This window comes from Melospiza melodia, chromosome 10 (assembly GCF_035770615.1).
Source record: "Melospiza melodia melodia isolate bMelMel2 chromosome 10, bMelMel2.pri, whole genome shotgun sequence".
Classification (NCBI taxonomy): Eukaryota; Metazoa; Chordata; class Aves; order Passeriformes; family Passerellidae; genus Melospiza; species Melospiza melodia.
In genome coordinates, this window is record NC_086203.1 from 29,400,963 (window position 1) to 29,419,380 (window position 18,418).

At 44.7% G+C, this 18,418-nt stretch overlaps 1 protein-coding gene across 2 annotated transcripts in view; it reads left to right on the top strand.

The window, feature by feature from the left end:
* Positions 1 to 18,418, top strand: part of LOC134422679 (contactin-4) — a 259,070-nt gene that overhangs the window by 19,951 nt on the left and 220,701 nt on the right. For both annotated transcript variants that reach the window (XM_063165043.1, XM_063165044.1), the window contains exon 2: positions 14,470 to 14,514. The gene's annotated coding sequence lies outside the window, so the exon portion shown is untranslated. The remainder of the gene's footprint in view (positions 1 to 14,469; positions 14,515 to 18,418) is intronic.

The window sequence follows — 18,418 nt, forward strand, 5'->3', positions numbered from 1 at the left end:
TCAGTTCAGTTCTCTGCAACATCCATACCCAGCCTGACCTGTGCACCTTTGATGACCCTTCCAGCTCAGGATATTCTGTGAAGATCCCCCAGGCTGTGGCTGGGAGGAGTGTGGTGGGAAAGCACAGGGAGAAACACTTAAATGGTACATAAATGGCACATAAATGACATAAATACACAGGGAAAAACATTCACATGCCAGTAAAGATTTTTAAAGCTATTGGAGCGTTTGGTTTGGATTTATAAATTACTGACCAAAAAAAAAAGAGTAATACGGTTATAAGTTTGAAATAACAACTTTTCTCCTGCCAAAATGGCATGTTATGTGAGCCACGATAATCCTGCATCATTGTGGCTCCCAGCAGGGAAAAAATACTCATAAAATTACCATTCTGCTTGAAATTCACTCTCTGAACACCCTGAAAATCCTCCGGATCTCATGTCGGGTGCATCCAGCTCTGCATGAGAGAGATTCCTCAAGGTTGTCCAGTCTTTGAGCACTTTCCATTGGATCCATTCGTGCGTCATTATGGGGTGTAAAAAAACTTCAGAAACAATTAAGTCTTCATTTCCTAATAATCCTTCTGGCACCATTTATACCTTTATCAAGGAAATAATAAAAAATTAGCCATTTAGGCTACCAAATTGGCCTCTTTTTGCACGGTGCAGTTGTAGTTTTAATCAGTACATGTCTTTACAACCCTAGGAGGAATTCATTATTTCTGTAGGCACAGCATGGTGTCCTTTCTCCTTCCACTTACACTGCATTTCTTGCTATTTGCGGGATAAAGTTTGAAAAGTTTAATTATAAAATGAAAAAAAAGGGGTCATAAAGCAGAAAGAAAAAAAAAACACTCAAGTCTTGCAGATTTATGTTATAAATTCTTGAGGTTGGCCATGATGTTGTGAGGGATTATATGAAATGACAGGTTGCTGCTTTCTTCCTGCATTGTAGTGCCCCATAACTGCCTAATTTGGCATTAATTAAGTGTTAATTAATCTGCAGGAGTTTGGCTTTTAGGTTCAGGTGAATTTAAGCTGAAAAAAGAGTAATTTATACATTAGGAACTATACTAGGAACTGCTCCATGCCATCATCCCAAATCAGCCCAAGGGCCCCAGAATGAGTAACAAAACCCATCCTCAATGCGAGAACAAATAAATAAACATCATTACAAGGTCAGCGCTGCTAAATTGCTGTCCTGGCTGCATTATCAGAAAGTAATGAGAAACACCTTCAGCCTGTAAGAGGAGTCAATAGGAAATCAGCCAGCAGCCACTGCAGACATCCTTTTATTCCTGTGCAGCCATGGATGAGCTCGGGGATAACACAAACCCCCTGGGCACGCACAACCTCAGAGAAAGGGACAAACACGTCCCAGCAATCAGCCGAGCACCCACTGCTGGTGTGGTGTGAATGGATGGCAGATTTGTGTGTTGGCAAAATAATGAAAAAATCCTGGGATTCGGGAGGTGTAAAATTGCCACAATTTCTGTTTACAGCTGAGTTTATACACGGCACCAGTGGTGGTAAATGGGGCGGCGGATGGAGCGCTGAGGAGAGGGAATCAGGGATGACAGGGGACAGAAGGGTGAGGAAATTCCCCTCTCCACAGCTAATCACAACTCTGGGTCCTATTGCCAGCAGCAGGGAGAGCGCTCCAGGATGGGAATTAGGGGATGGTTATGTTGGGAATCACAGAAAAGTGATGCTGACTCAGAGCACTGTCACCTCCTGCCCGCCTCTGTCACCTGTTGTAAATTCAGGCAATCCCGACAAGGGGAGAGAATGATGAATCTGACTCCATGTGCTCAGAAGGCTAATTTATTACTTTATTACACTAATTATCTTAAAGAATACTATACTATACTAAAGAATGCAGAGAAGATAATTACGGAATGCTAAAAGGATAATAACAAAAACTCGTGGCTCCTTCCAGAGTCGTGACACAGCTCGGCCCTCATTTAAAAATAAGAGGATGCAGTCTCAAGCTACGTCAGGGAAGGGATAGGTTGGATATCAGGAAAAAATTTTTCACTGAAAGAGTAATAAAGCACTGGAATGCTCTTCCAAGGGAGGTGGTAAAATCAACATCTCTGGATGTGTCTAACAAAAGACTGGACATGGCACTTGGTGCTATAATCTAGTTGAGGTGTTGGGGCACAGGTTGGATGATGATCTTAGAGGTCTCTTCCAACCTCATTATTCTGTGATTCTGTAAGTAGCCAGTGAGTGAAAACAGCTCAAACCAGAATCCAATGAAACAATCACCTTGGATAAACAATCTCCAAACACATTCCACAGGAGCACAACACAGGAGAAGCAAATGAGATAAGAATTGTTTCCCTTTTCTCTGAGGCCTCTCAGCTTCCCAGGAGGAAAACCCTGGACGAAGAAATCATGTTCAGGGAATGTGAATGCCACAGTCACCCAGTGCCACCTGTAACACATCCTTTTACCCATCGATGGAGGAAAACTCAGGATTAACTCTGGCCAACAGAGCAGTCCAAGTGTAATCGCTCTAATTTGCAATTGTACAGCTCCCGTTATCAATTAATTTCCGTTGTACAAAGAACGATCTGATTATCTTTGTGGCGCTGTATTTACGCTGGGGTTTGATTGAGTAATTAGCACGTAATTGCAGAGGGTTATTTATAGCCAAGAAAGGGGTACATTTATGTGCAGTTAAAATAATTGCAGTCTTTTGAGAGCGAATCTTTTGACTTTTCCTCCTTTTGGATGCGTCTAACAAACACATTTTGTCTGGCCAGAATTGTTGTCTAGGCAAAGCTGGGGCTGCTTGGGCTAGGTTTGCTTAACTTTGCTTTTCCATTTTAAAACATTTGCTCTGCCTCCCAGCCATACCCTTCTTTAAAAGGGGGATTTGCCTCAGGGCTGGGTGTGTGGAGGATAAATCCCTGTGAGCTGGTGACCTCCATGCCTGGCATGGATGGATGCTCCCTGTGTAGCACAAAGTGTGACCCTGTTAGAGTAATTCCTGCTCAGGGTGTGCTTTATGAATGCCATCAAGGGCAATGGGGGCTTTCATGTCCAGTGCTAGTGATGATGTTTTTATTCCCCTTGGTGCTATCCTCCATCACCTTCTTAGGCTCCACAGCTACAGCTGCTTGTCCTGGTAATGAAATTCAGTGTTTTCTGTGCTAGCATTGCAGAGGAGCTCTGGTTTCCAGCTGAGGGGTTCTGTCCTCACTGGGAAGGGCTGGGATGGAGATGATCCCTTAGGATTTCAGTTTTTCTATTTTTCATATATTCATAATCCTGCAGTTCTTTAGTGTGTAACTCCAAAAACCCACACACAGTGGGAGCTGCTGCTTTCCCTTTTGGGGCAGACACAACAATTCCTCTGCAGGCCTGGCAATAAAGGACACCTCAGGGTCCAGAGATGGGAACAAAAGGGAGTTGGGGCAGCAAACTTGGGGTCAATGACTTCATTACCTGAAGCTGGAATTGGCAGATTAACCCCAATATGCAAATGGAGCAAACTGATAAAAGTGTGAAAACCCTGACCCATCATCCATTTTGGGTGCAGCCCCTGGGGGCTTTGTGTGCTTTACATGTACCTGAGGCCATTCAATAAATAAACTGCATTTTTTTTCCCCTTTAATTCCGTCTGGCCTCTGTTTTTAGGTAATCCCAAAAAGGCGTCAGAGAAGGGAGATGCCCCGTGCTCCTGCCTGCTCAAGGCCACTTTATTGGCATTTGGGGCTCTCTGATGTGAAGATCTGGGAGGATATTTGGGATTCTGAGTGGCACCAAGGAGCTCTCCTGGGATGTCCCTGTCTCCTGGGGTCTGGGTTAGGAGGGGCTTTGCTTTGCTTCACCTGAGACTCTGAGTTTAAGAGGATTTTCCCTCTGATCCAACAAGAGATTTTCACTGCTCATTGCTGCATGGCACTGCCAGGTTTGTGCAGTCTGTGATGCCATGGGCTCATCTCCTTGGGGCTGAGGGGGCAGCTCTCCTGTCCCACCCCAGCCAGCAGTGGGAATCCAAGCCACATTTCCACTCGTTTTCCTCCTGGTGGAGCATTTCCCAGTGCCAGCACTCCCAGCCAGGTGCTGTGGGGTGTGGATGGTGCAGTGGGCAGGGCTGGGGGGGCTGACACCCACCTGGGCAGGGGAGGGGCTGCAGGAGCTCCTTATAGGAGGTGCTGGTGGAGAACCCCAAACTCTGTTGGGCTGAGCCCTGGGGTGGAGCAGAAAGAGTTCCCAGGATCTGTCCCAGCCTTGGTGAGTCAGGGGGAGATCTCAGGGGGGCTTTGGGGCATTGAGGAAGGTGGAGGAGGGAGAGTTTTGCTTGAAGGGAGCATCTTTCTGAGGATTGGAGCTGGGTAGTTGTTCAGAGGGTGTTTTTAGCCTCTGTGTTTTTATTTGTGTCTCTGGTGAACTCTGTTTCTCAGAACTTTATTTTCCTTATCCTGATACCGCCTGTGCTTTACCTCCCTTGCTAAAACTGATGTTATTATTTAGAAAATGCTTTGGTTTCTTGAAAGTGAGGCTCTAGTGGAGCATCTTTGTGTGCTGCTGCCACCCAGAAAGGTGTCTCTAATATCTGCTGGTTTTGTCATGGTTGGAAATAAAAAGGATTATTTTGTCTTGAGAGCCATCTTGGAGCTGGGTCTGGCTAAGTGGGAGCTGCTTTAGGATTTATGTGCAAACCATGAGCAGCCCGTGGTGGTCAGCTGAGTTTTAAAGCTGGTCAGGACCTTGGAGGACATTTTAGTGAACTCCTGATCAAACTACAGAAGTACAATGAGGTGTTTTCCGTGGCTGGGCTGTAGAAGCTGTACATAAAGAAGATTTACCCTATGTTATGCAGTTTTAGTGTTTTTCACTGGAGCTTTTGCTTTGTGTGTTGTTCCTGTATCTCCCTTCTGTTGCATTTACTGGTTAATTCCTTCCATTCTATTCCATATATTTATGTATTTATATTTATTTGCATTTTATTAAGCTTATGAAAAGAACACTGAAAAGAAAAAGGAGCAGTTTATTTTTCTTAAGTAACAGCTTCTTTTAGACACTGGGGCCATTTCCCTGTGACTTGATCCATTGCTCAGAGCTCTGGGCATGATGAGCCAGGAGCTTTTCCCAAAAGAATTCCCTCACTCTTCTACTTGGAGGTGGCCCAACCTAAACCATGAGCAACATCCTTAACTTGGTGCAGAAGTGATCAAATCCTCTGGGGATTGAGCAACATCCTTAACTTGGTGCAGAAGTGACCAAATTCGAGTTTTCAGTGCTTTTCCACAGTTGTGTAAATACTCTGTTGGGGAAAATTTGGGGTTTGCTCATCGGAACAGGCACAAAATGGTCACAAATGGAACTTGGTGTGGCTGAATCCCTGGGCAGCCTCATCCCAGGTTCTGCTGGCTCCTTGCTGTTGGGGACTTTATGACCTGGAGAAAAACCTCAAGTCAAACATCTGCCTGCTAAATAATTCAGCACATTGACAGGATGGTGCCTGTGGAGATGGGGATGTTGGGTTTAACCCTTTCAGGAGGGGCAGGGATCTGCTGGGTCTGGCAAATCCTGTGGTTATTGTATTTCTCTTACTTTTTCTGTAATTCTTCCTGAAAATAATCCCGCTTATTCATGATGCTGCTGCAATAATTGAACTCCTGGAGGGGGAGGAATGGGGAAAAGCTGCCCATATAACTGACCTGGTCTGTTCTGACAGATGTCAGGGCTGGGAGCTGAACTTGGTCTGGGAAGGGCTCAGCATCACTGGGGTGCAGGCTGTGCCTCTCCGTGTGGACAGATCACATCCCAACACAGATTTTTCTTCATTTTTTTTCCTTTTCCCCATTCATAACCTACTGACTCTGAGGGAATAAATAGAGTGGGAATTGAAGGGAGGGAACTTCCTGCAGGACAAAAAAAAAAATCCTTGTGGTATTTCAGTGTTTCTGTGGAAATTCAGGAGGACAATAGGAGTTAAATTAGGAAAAAATCTGAAGGGAGCAATTGAAGCTTGTCTGATTTTACAGTTTATAATACTATAATACTCTAAATATTATAATTCAAATTTACTTTTAATTAATATTAACTTTATGTTGGTAGTGGGGGATCAATACACATGGCCTTCACTAGAATCTCTTGGCTTTAGTGAGTGCTTTGAAAGTATTTTAGACTCATTTTTCAGGATTTGTCTTTTTTTTTTTTTTTTTGTAAAATTGTGATTTGTGCATTTAATAGATGGTGCTAAATGAAATAAATTGGGATTTTTTTTGTCTCGATGTGCTGCTTGCACTTGTCACACATGGGGGACAGTCCCATCTTCCACCTTTATGGTTTATTTCAGATGGGTTGGTGGAAAGAACAGAGAAAAAAAAATCTTCTTTTCTGGGTTTGTTCCTCCTTGTAAGGCTTGAACTCACCTTTAGTTGCTGTCAGTTGCTCCTAAATAATGAGATTTTTGGATGTCTCAATGACTTCATTTATAATCCATAATTCAGAAGGAACTTACCTTACGAAAGGTTGTATTTTATTGCCACTTTTTCAATATTTTGGGGTGTTTTATGAGTCCTCTGGAAAAATTATTTGACTGGGACACAATTTCCTAGCATGGATTGCTGATTAGTGATGGAATTGCTGTGCCCAAGACATCCTGGATGCTTTTTGCAGGGAAGGGAGGTTTATTGTACCCCAGTCACTATTGACATTCTCCTGCTTTGGGAAGGTTTTTGGGAGGTTTTGCTGATGCCATGTCAATTTTATTACTCTTACTTTCTTTGCTTTGTGCTCACTGCTTCCAGCAGCTGAATAAGGGGAAAATATTGATATTTTTGGTAGTTCATGTATGATTTTCCTGCTCTCAAAATCCTGGGTTTTATCACCTTTTCCAGCTGGCTCTTGATGCCAAAGTGGCTTTTTTCCAGCTTTCCTTAGTGGCATCCAGGACTTGCTAAATTATTGTCTTAAAAATTGGTAATGCTACAGTTCTGTTTGGTTGCAATTCAGATTTTTTTTTTAAATAAGATTTAAGTTGGAGTTGAGGTTTTCTTGGCTCTTCACTGCCTTTCCAGTGGGACATTTCTTCTCCTGGCTGTGTCCAGGGCTCTTGGTGAGACCCCACGAGCAGGAGCAGAGTTTACGTGGCTCTGCTGGTTTTCAGGGCATTAATAAATAGGAATACAACAGTGAAAATTCAGCTCCACCCCTTTGTTCTCTGAGATGATGGGTTAAAAAAATAAAATTTAAAGAAAGGAAAATTCTGCTTGTGTTGAGGCACTGTTGGGGTGAGCAGGCTCAGCTGGCCCCATGCCTCCCACCCCAAACACCCCCAGGTTATTCTGAGAACCTGAAAAATCTTTGGGACTTTCTCCCCAGAATTTCAAGCTTTGATTTTCATTTTTTGGTGTTTTCATTGTCACACCTCTGTGTGGTGGTGTTCACAGGGGTCTCCTGAACTCTCAGAGAGTTTGAGCCAGCTGATTGTGATTGGCCATTAATTAGAAAAACCAACAAGGGCCAATCCCAGATGCACCTGTTGCATCCCACAGCAGCAGGTAACCATTGTTTACATTTTGTTCCTGAGGCCTCTCAGCTTCTCAGGAGGAAAATCCTTAGGAAAGGATTTTCCATAAAGGATGTCTGTGACACCTCTGCTCATCCAGCTTTGATCCGTGCTGCTGGAACAGAGCAACATAAACTTACATCTCTTACTCACCCTGTTGCTTTTTCCACATGAAAGAACAGGGGTGAGCACCTGGGAATGTCATTTTTGGGGCTGATGTGGCCACAAGGAACCCCAAACCCCTCTGTAGCCTCCCCTGTGCCTCTGCACTGCCTGACCTACTTGTGCAGCTTCTCAGCAATTCTTCAAAGGCAGCAGCTTGGAAGGCAGGAGCCCTTGTTTTTCTGGAGAACACGGTGCTGAGGGAGGGTGTGGGCGATCTGAAATGTCTTGGGGTTTGCAAGGACAAGGAACAAATTAAGAAGGAGCAAAACAAACAATTTAATGGTGATGGAGCTGTAGCGCCAGCGAGGAGAGGCTGTGGGCGTGCATCCATCTCATCTCCCTGCACAAGATGATTCCTCACCACAGAAGGTCATAAAAACCTCGCTGCTGAGTGCTGGGAGATGGTTCTGCTCCAAGCTGGAAATGCTGGAGTAGCAGGAAATATTTAATGCCTCTGTTTGCAGCAATCAGGGGGCTGTGGGTGCACACCTTACCTGGGTAAATAAGCACCGAGTTGTCACCTCAGATAAAAACCAATGGTCAAACCTGGGAAATGAACTCTCAGGGCTGCTGATTATGCTGTGTGGCGTAGACACTCATTACTCAGTGCCTGATTTGGTTTTTTATCCGTGACCTTTGCTGTTTGGTGCTTTGTAATTGGTTGCAGGTGATTAGAGAGGTTTCTGATCACTCCCAAGTTTTGCTTCTGGCACTGCAATCCCAGCAAGAAAACATTGAATATGATTGAGTGATGGGAATGAGGAATGAAGGGGAGCTGGTGGTGCCCTGGCAGGTGTAGCTGGCTGAGTTGTGCTGAACTCTCATGCCAGGATGTGACATTGGGCTCTCCTGCTCTGAAGACAGACTTTGGCCCAGTAGAAAGTGCAGAAATCCAGAAGTTTTACAAGACCCCATCAGTTTTTGTTGAGCTGTGGTGGGATTGTCTCAGAGCATGAGCTTGGGGAGCTCACACAGCCTGAGCTCCTGAGGATGGGGAGTGAAGATGGGGCTTGTACAGCTTTAGAGCAGCTCTGCTGACACCTCATTAAAATTAGGATTATTACCTAATTTCAGTATTGATTATTACCTAATATTATTACCTGCAGTTTATGGTGATGGTGACTGAAATGTGACTATTTCCTTAAGAGAGCTGGCACACCCCATCCCCTTGTGCTGCTTGGAGAGTGAAATGAAGATGTTGCATGTGGGTGGGGAAAAGCCTCAAGCCCAAACTGTGCCTGTGTCAGGATTGTCCCTTTGTGCCACCAAAGCATGGCAGGTTCAGGTGAGTCAGAATTGTCCTGGCAGGTTCAGCTGTGTCAGGATTGTCCCTTTGTGCCACCAAAGCCCGGCAGGTTCAGCTGCAGTAACCTCTGGGGAGGTGATGGGCTCCGTGCAGATGAGAGGAGGATCTCTTAATCAGCACTTTGGGGAGACAGAGGCATCACTCAGACAAGGAAAACCAATTTAATTTGTGTCATTACTTTGCATTTCAAGTAGGAAGGTGATGAACACATCATCCCCTCCCGAGTGCCGCTCCTGGGGTTCTCCTGGGCTTTTTCCTGATCCGTGGGCTCTCCACATGAATCCCTGTGGGAAAACAGCTTTGGGAGAGCATCCTTCAAACAGGAGCTTCTGCTCTGTGCAGTCATTGAAAGTTTTTTTACAGTTAGTAAAAGTTTTTTTTTGATGGAGCAGAAAATCCCATTTTAAGCAGTAGAGAGAATTTTAAGGGTTGTGCATCTTGCAAGTTCAATTTAGGAATCAGCTGGTGAATCCCTTTGACCTGCATGGCTGCATATTGATAATAAATATAGGCACTACAATTGTTTGGAGAGATTATCAGAGAAATCTCAGTGTTCTGTTCATTTGTGAAGCAAATGACAGCCAACAAATGGAATTGTAAAGCCTGAAAACCCAATATAAAATTGTAACTCTCGATTCCACTTGATGAGACCAAATAAGAGTCTGAAATATAATTTTTTGCAATTTTTTTTAGTTAGAACAAATCACATGAGCTCTTTGTTCTGACAGGATTTTGCTGGGGAGTGGAAGCCCTCAGTCCCTGGGAGAGCTGTGCTGGGATGAGGCTGCTGAGGCTTTTCCCCCAGGAGATGGATGACACTTGCAGAATGATTTTGGCTGACTCACTAAACAGTGTTTAAATGCACAGGAAATGCCTCTGCACGTGGGATTTATATTTCAGCTCCAGAAAACTCTGTCTGCTCCTTTGAGGAAGGGCTGGGGGTGATGCTGATCCAGGTGGTGGAAATTCAGAGTTCACATCCTCTGGCTTTGTTTGGAGAAGCAGCACAGGCAGGATTGGGGCAGAGCTGGCTGGGCACGGATTTTGTGCTGGGAATTTCCTCTTGGAGCAGGAATAGGGGTGGAACAGAGCAGCTTTCCTCCTGGGGCTGGTGGAAATGAAGAGAAGCAAGAGCAGCTTCAGGTGCACTGGATTATTTATTAGCATTTATTAATGAGCCCTTAGTCCTCAAAATTTTGGTTCTCATGTTCCTTTAGCCTTACTGAGGAATATTGTGTGGAAGGTTTGGAAGTTCATGTTAGAAAACAGGAGCAGGAAAATCTCTTTACAGTGTACAGGGGGCTTGAGATAAAGACAAATCTGCAGTCTGAGGGCTCCTGGAGTGTCTCCTTTGAGACTGGAATGAGGCAGAGATGCAAAATCTCAGTTTTATTTAATCTTAAAACAGGGTTTGCAAGATAGGACAAGTCTATGGTTTGGGAGATGATGCAAAACAGTGCCAGAGGATGCTGATTCCATAAACCTAAAACCACAACAGAGCCAGGCACAGGAAAAAAATTTAAATAAAATGAGCTGTTGTGTACTTGCAGTGAGGAAGGGAGAATTTTGGGGTGAGGAATCCCAGCCTGGTGCTCAGTAATGTCCCAGTCCTGGGCCAGGCTTGGTTTCCTCCCCCAGGGAAGCCCCATCACCCTTTCCTTCCTGCAGCCTGGGCTCCAGCTGCTGTGAGGAAGGATGCATTAGTAAGGGCAGGATCTGCAGATGATGCTAAAAATCCTCCAGATAGAAAAATCCCCTCAGGTTTCTCTGGGAGTGCTGCTTTCAGCCCCCTGTGCACGAGTTTGTGTCAATAGAAACTCAGGGTAATGCATGGATTTCTGCTGGCAGCAGCTGAGAGATCAGCACTTCTGCAGCACTCATCAGTGCTCCCTCTTGCCAGCTCCCAAAGAACTGCCTCCACAAAAAAAGTGGATTTTTTTCTGTGCAAATACACGGTATTACTGCGAAATGAATCCTCTCTATTTTTATTTTCTCTCCTTAAGTCGTTTTTTTCCCCCTCTTGAAGGATGTGCTGTTCCTTTACATGAAATGAGGCTTGCACAAAACTGAGTTTGTTCTGGGTTTTTTTTTGGAAGTTACAGCTTCAAGAACAACTGCAGTGGTGGCTGGGGAGCTGCACTAAAAGTGTTGTTGCCTTTTCCTTTGGAGAAAACTTCCTCTCCGTGTTCTGAAGGGTTTTTTTCAAAGCCTTCTGTTGACAAGGGATGCAGAAAATACTGAACGTGCTAAATTCAGATTTTAGTGTGCTGTCTTCCATAGTGTCACCTGAGGGAGGGAGCACAGTCTGTGCCCCCCAGTTCCTGTTCCAGGTTGTTTTTCACCTGGGATGAAGGTGTGGGCTTGAATTCCTGGCCAAACCCTCCAGGCTAGGGGAGGTTTCTTTATTATTTAGCAAAATTGCTTGGGCACTGCTGATGTTTGGGCAGAATATTATTGAAAAGCTGTAGGTTTTCCAACCAGTGCTGCTGCTGAGGATAATGTACAATTAATTTAATCACCATCTCCAACACAGAATTTTAAACGTGGGAAAAGCCCTTTGAGAGGAGCTCAAGCATCAACCCAGCACTGCCAGGTCACCACCTGAACACCAGATCTGCAGGTTTTGTCAGGACTATCTGCAATTCCTGCAGGATGAAATCCTGTGCTGAAAACAGAATATTCTCAATGTGCCTCCTCCCTGGTCTGAGTCAGCATCTCTCTGCCAAGGCAGAGTGTTTCAAGAAATTGTCCCTAGGAGTGTTCCTGTTGTTGGAACCTGCAGTTTCTGAAGGGTTTGAGTGGTTGTGTGCTGCTGGCTGGAGCTGCTAAGCAGACAGAATCAGAATTTAGGTGTTTTTCTACCAGTCACCTGCTCCTTCCAGCCCAAAATGATGAAGTATCCAAAGTGCTGGATGGGCAGATGGGCGATGAGCTTTGTGCTCCACCCAAGGCGAGCAGCTCCAGCAGGAGAAAGCATCATGAGCTTTGTAGTAACTGCACTGGCTGGGGGTGTGGGGGAAGAGAAGAACCAAGATTTCATCCACAGTCTCCCACGTCAGCTCCAAAAAAAGCCACCCGAGCTCGGTTCTGCACACAGGCATGAGAGGGATGGAGAAACAAAAGCCCAAAGCGTGGTGAGGTGCAGCTCTGGGGGTTGCTGTGCAGGTGTTCTGTGAGACACCTCTTGTGCATGCCCACGGGGTTCAGGGGTGTCTGGGAGCCTGGTGGGCTCCAAATCTCACTGTACTGAGCAGACCAGGCTTGGCTGAGCCAAAACTGCAGAGTTTTGGGGCTTTTTTGCTTTGTTTTCAGCAGCCAGGGCTTTGTAGCGTCTAAAAATACACAGCGACGTTGGTGGTGGAGCGTTGCTTAACTTGTGCAAGTTGTTCTCCCAAACTTTGCCTGAGTGAAGTGATAAGTTGAACAGTTAGAGTAAACAGAGTAATATTTTGATTGGTACGAAACCTTTCGTTTCTTCTCCACGTCTAATTAGCAAAGCTCTGAATGTCAAATATTTCCCCGCTCTCCGCGGCGCTGTGCTCACTTTGGTGGGCTCCATCTGGCTCTGCCTGCCTCCAGCCTGCTCCTCGAGGGAAAGCTTTCCCAGACCCAGGGCTGGAGCTGAATCCCACCTGTTCCCCTCCCAGCTCAGGAGCTCTTCCCTCCAGGAAATCCAGTCTTGGGGCTTTAGCTGCTCACAGTGGCTTTGAGATGTGTTAGAAAGTCTCTTTTCCCAGCCCGGTGGTTGAAGGAGTCAGAGCTCTTCATTTCTCGGTCTCAAGGTTCTTTATTGTATCTTATCTATAAAATTCCTACTCCTGTCCCGTCAAGGTCCACTCAGCAGGACAGTCAGAGGCACTCTGCCTCCCCCAGGGCAGCGTTATCTTTTTATACTAAAACCTATGTGTACAATATTTACAATCACTTCCAATACCTATCACCTGTGTTAGACAGTCAGCTTCTACTCTAAACCAATGTAAAAGTGCCACCATCACAGCAGAAGATAGAATCTGGCCATGTCCAGCCTTCCTCCTTCCTCTTGGCCTCCATCTTGCCTCCTGAACCCCCATTCTAAAAACCCCCAAAATCTATTTTTTCACCCTGTGACAAACTGATTATTATTCTACCTTCGTGGCTTGCAGATCCTGATATAAGGTTGGTAATTTTTTTTTCCATGGGTCATAGTCACAGGTGTCTTGGGCTGTGTGCTGGGGTCTCTGAGCCCCCTGGCACTCCAGGACAGCCACAGGGATGTCCTGAATTCCAATAATCCAGATGGAAAATTGAGCTGTGCCAGCTGCTGGTCCATGAGTAGAGCTCTCTGGCTGGGAGGTGTCAGCCAGGTCCTTGCTGAAAGCTGCTGGTGGGTGGGAGTGGTGCATCCATGGTGAATGAAGGCGAAATATCCCTTTAGGCTGCCAGGGATACAATTCCCCAGTACAGAATGGGGTGTAGCAGCTTTTAGATCCATAAAATCCCAGACAGGTTTGGGTTGGAAGGGATTTTAAATCCCATCTAGTGCCACTCCTGCCATGGCAGGGACACCATGGGCTTCAAGCCCCAGTGTCCAACCTGGCCTTGGGCACTGCCAGTGATCCAGGGGCAGCCCCAGCTGCTCTGGGAATTCCATCCCAGCCCCTGCCCACCCTCACAGGGAGGAATTTCTTCTCAATATCTAATTCTCAGGGACTTCAGTAGCCCATTACAGGAGCAGGGCTCTCCTTTGGCTGTGACTTCCTCATATCAAATTGTGATTTAAGCTACAACCCAGGAAATGGGTGCTTATCTTCAGGCAAAATGTCAGACTTCTTTTTCTGCCTCTCCTATCTGGGATGTGTTGATAGTGTAAAAAAAGCTCATATTTCCTTACAATATATGATTTCTGCTGCATTTCTGGTGCCCACTGAATTCTAGTTTCATAAACATCATCTCCATTTGCCATCTGTTCTCTGTGTGACCCATACCTAGCTACCAAACATGTGAAGCTTTAGGTTTAAAATCATGTGTTGGATAAGTTTCCTGGTTTTTTTCTTATATTTTTCAAATTTTATTAGCATGTGTTTTGGATGATCTAATGGGAAATGGCTCTGCTTCAGCCTCTTTCTGTGGGATTTAGGGTGGTTTGTTGTCAGCTGAGTTATCAGTGGAAGAGTTTCAGCCTTTAGTGAAGTCAGAGGTGGAAAAATGAAGGTTTGAGTCACACATGGACAGGCTGAACCCTAGGGCAGGGTTTGGGGGTTTTGGAGAAGAAACCTCATGGATTGAGGGGAGCAGTGGAATCAAGCAGTGAAAAAGGACCTGAGCAGGTTCCTGCTGTTGTCTCGTGGCACTTTGAAAACAGCAAATAAATAAAACTCATCCAAGACAGCCTCTCTGAGTGCAAAACAAATTGACAATAGCAAGAATTAATTTAGTGTCTTAAAATACCAGCATAACCAACATCCCATTTGATTTTCTTCTTTCAGGTATTGGAAATCTGACTGAAGGCTACATATCATGCACTGGAGAAGGTAAGAATTGTTTAATCCTAATTCTGATGTTTTGGTGTTAATTTCTCTTTATTCTTAACATCATTGCATTGAATGTCAGAATCTCCTTTGTGTTGTTTGTGTTTTAAAGAATTTGTCCTGGAGTCTGTGTCCTTGCAGGGCGTTTTGATTTCCCTTTTTAAAAGAATTTATAAATCTGCGTTTAAGTGTATATGTTGCATTTATGTAATTCTACATTGAAAGGTTTATGGAACAATTTGCTTTCAGCTATTATTATAAATGGTAAATTATAAATTATATATATTTAACAGGATGTATGGAAGCTGTAGAGTGACTCTTTTTCAAAGGGATATTGATATCTTGTTATCAATAACGTTTCAGAGGGTTTTTTCTCTGGTTAGGCTCCTATTGTTCTTGTCAAGAGATTTTCAAAATTGGTGTTTAATTAATCATTGAATGATTGACTCTGCAATTGAATTAGTCAAAAAAACCTGTGGTGTTTCTGAAACTGAAATTTTCTTAATGGCCTCTCAGTTTGAATGTCAAAGGGAATCAATCTTGTTAGTGGAGAGGTGAGTTTTGTTCTACAGACCCTGAAATTATCTGGAGGGGGTTTTTTCCAACATGCTTTTAACTCTGAATGATGTTGTTTCCAAAGGAGAACAAGATGTTTTCAGAGCTTACAGTTATTTGAAAAATGAATGTTGTCTTAGTTTTAGATGTTATTACTGTGTCTGTTCAGAGAGACTGCAGATGGTTTCTGACAAAAATATTTAATTTCTTAATTCTTGGGAGTTTCTCCTTAATCCTGGGGGGTGTTCACAGTGAAAACTGAAGATGGAGATCGAGTAAATACTCTCATTCAGCCTGGCTCTTTTGGAATGGGCTCTCTTGGTGTGAGGTTTTCAGAGACAGCATGATAAATCTTGTGATAGATCACTTTCTAGTCTTTCTAGTGGTCTGAAAGGAAAAGCTTATTTCTTAATATAAAAGATAACTTTGAATAATGGACTCCTCATCCCTTTGGACAGTAGTCCTAAATTAGCCTCAGAGCTCCTTCCCAGGTGAAATCTCATTTTCAGGTTCCCCACAGTAAAAAGGAGACGCTGATCCCCATTTCATGTGGGAAGTGTTTTCAATCTGCTGATGAAAAGTACTTCTGAAGAGTTAGGCAACCTTGATTAATTGAGCCTGAATAAGAAGTGCAGGATCAAATCTCAGGATATTATTTTTAGGCTGCAGCCTTGTGTTCTGCATTCCAAATCCTTAAATGCCAGTTTGATAGGGAGTGTGGAGGACTGGAGCAGACAGTTCTGGGCACGCTGGTAATGGTTTGCAAATGCTGACACCAGCCCAGCCAGGAGGATGGAAATTGCTTTCTGTTTACAGAGCCTTTAACTCTTGGGTAAACACGCCTCATTAGTGAGGATGTGACTGGAATTTGGGTTCAGTGTTTCCATTCTGGGGATGCCTCAGGATGTCAGCTTTTCTATTTTCATATATCTGTAACCCTGCAGTTCTTCAGTGTGTAACTCCAAACCCCACACTCAGTGTGAGCTGCTGCTTTCCCATTTGGGGCAGACACAACAATTCCTCTGCAGGCCGGGCAATCAAGGACACCTCACTGCCTCAGGGCCAGAGATGGGAACAAAAGGGAGTTGGGGGAGCAAACTTGGGGTCAATGACTTCATTAGCAGGAGCTGGAATTGGCAGATTTGCCCCCAATGTGCAAATGGACCAAACTTATAAAAGCGTGCAAACCCTGACCCATCATCCATTTTTGGGTGTCTGCCCAAAATTGGGCCCTTCAATAAATAGAACAGCTTTTTATTCCCTTAATTCTGTCTGGCCTCTGTTTTTAGGTAGCCCAAAAGGCATCAGTGGCACTGGGAGTGAAGGGGTGTTTGAAATAAAAGCTGATGTGGGGAAGCCCTTGGTGAATGTGAGCCATTAGAAGGTCAGCAGTGCCCTGTGGGGTGTTTGGGTCTGGGAATGGCCCCACAAGGCAGAATTTGGTTCTTGTGTGAGGAGTGGGAACAGCAATGTCACCCAAGCTGCTGAGATATCCCAAAAAGTGAATTCTGTGTGCCCAAGGCCTGCCCCTGCCCCAGCGGCCTTGGGATCCAGGGCTGTGCTCTCAAGGAGCAAGCACAGCATGATCTTTAGGGAAAAGTGGTCACACACTCTGCTGTACTTGACAAAATGCCACATTTGGGGACTGCAGATTCAGCTTTTATACATATTTCATCTCTGGGGGAGGGCAGGAGTTTCTCTCCCACGCTCCTCAGCAGCACATGAGCCTTGCTGAGTCAAAGCCAGGCCCTGAAGAAGCCAAGTTCGAGTTTTCCTTCTGGTCTTGTGGCTCAAAACTGCCTGTGCTTGACCAAAGTGGCTCCAGGAGAAGGGATTTGAAAGGAAACATTTGTGCTTTGCAGTGGTATAATTACAAAATTCTACTTGATTACCTGTCAAGCTAATTAAAACAGTGACAGGCCAGCAGTCCTCTTAGAGTTTGCAGCATCTGGGCTTTGTATCCCACAACCAGGCTCAGAGTGTAAATTTAATTAGAATTATTACCAGCAGACAATGCACAGTTGTGCTGGAGAAATGGCCTAAAACTGAATGCTCTGGAAAAGGATGTTCTGGTGGGCAGAGTCTGGATTTCGGGCATGGTTTGACAAGATTGGGACTGGTTTTGTCCATGGGCAGCTTCCCATTTGCCTGGTGTGTGACTGTTTGTGTGATTTTGTGTCTGGCAGCTCTTGGCTCAGCTGGAAGGGCTGGGGGTCAGTGTGGGGAGAGGATTGCTTGGATGGACACTGAACTGCCTCCAACATGCAATTTTTAGATCCCTCCTTCAAAGATCAGGGTTGTTTGTGATCTCCAGGCATCCTTCTGCTTCCCAGGATCCTGAATTGTCCTCCTTCCCTGGCTCCTCACTGTCAGATGTGTCTGCCACCACATCCTCCTACTCTTCCTAATCCCCTGAAAATCTGCTGTGTCCTTTCTTTTCCTCCTCATTATCTCCTGCTTCCAGCCTGCTCTTCACCTTCTGTGCCTCTCTGCCATCCCTTTCCTTGGCTGCTTCCTTCTGCCCTTATCACTTGGGTTCCTCGTGCCACCCAAAAAACCCCAAAAATTAAAGCAGTTGTTCTGAAGTAATTTGATGAAACTGAATCATCAAAATTTTAGGGTGATTTAAGTTGTGTTTTTAGAGGATGGGCTGGGAGAGAGCATCCTGACTTTGCAGTGGAGTGAAATGGCAGCTTTTTGATACAAGCCTGACGGTAATTTGTTATTGCAGAGTCTGCATTTTGCTTGAGATTTGGAGTATTTGTTTTGGGTTTTTTGTTTTTTTTTTTTATTTAACTTGAGTAATACTTAGGATGGAGTCCTCGTGACTTGACTTTTTACCCTAACATCATGATAAATACTTGGACAAAACTTAGGATAAATTTGAGTTCAGTGAAGTGCCTGACCAGATCTTTTCCTTGCAAAGATATTTTGGAAGCACAGGTAATTACCAGGTGATAGCTCAAGGGATGTGCCTCATTCCAGCATTTCAGAGCATTTCCTTTCAGAGTGCGTGTGAGAAGTGTTGCCTGTGCTCCCTGAGTGGGAATATGGGGCTGAAATGACACCAAGGAACGTCTGGGAAGGCAACAAGGCTGTTAAATCTGAAATCTGACACAAGGCATACTTCGGCACAAAGCGAGCCTGCCCTTCTGCACTTGTTTGATATTATAAAAGAGATTATTGTGGCCTTACAAGAAGGTTAAGATGTGGTGAAGTTTAATATACTCTGGAAATAGTCCTGCTAAAGCCACTGCAGCTGGTGATTGATGAGGCAGGTTAGGATGGGAGCTCTCAATCTTGTGTTTGTGTGTGCAAATTGCCATTTCCCAGCCTTTTCAAGGTTGCTAAC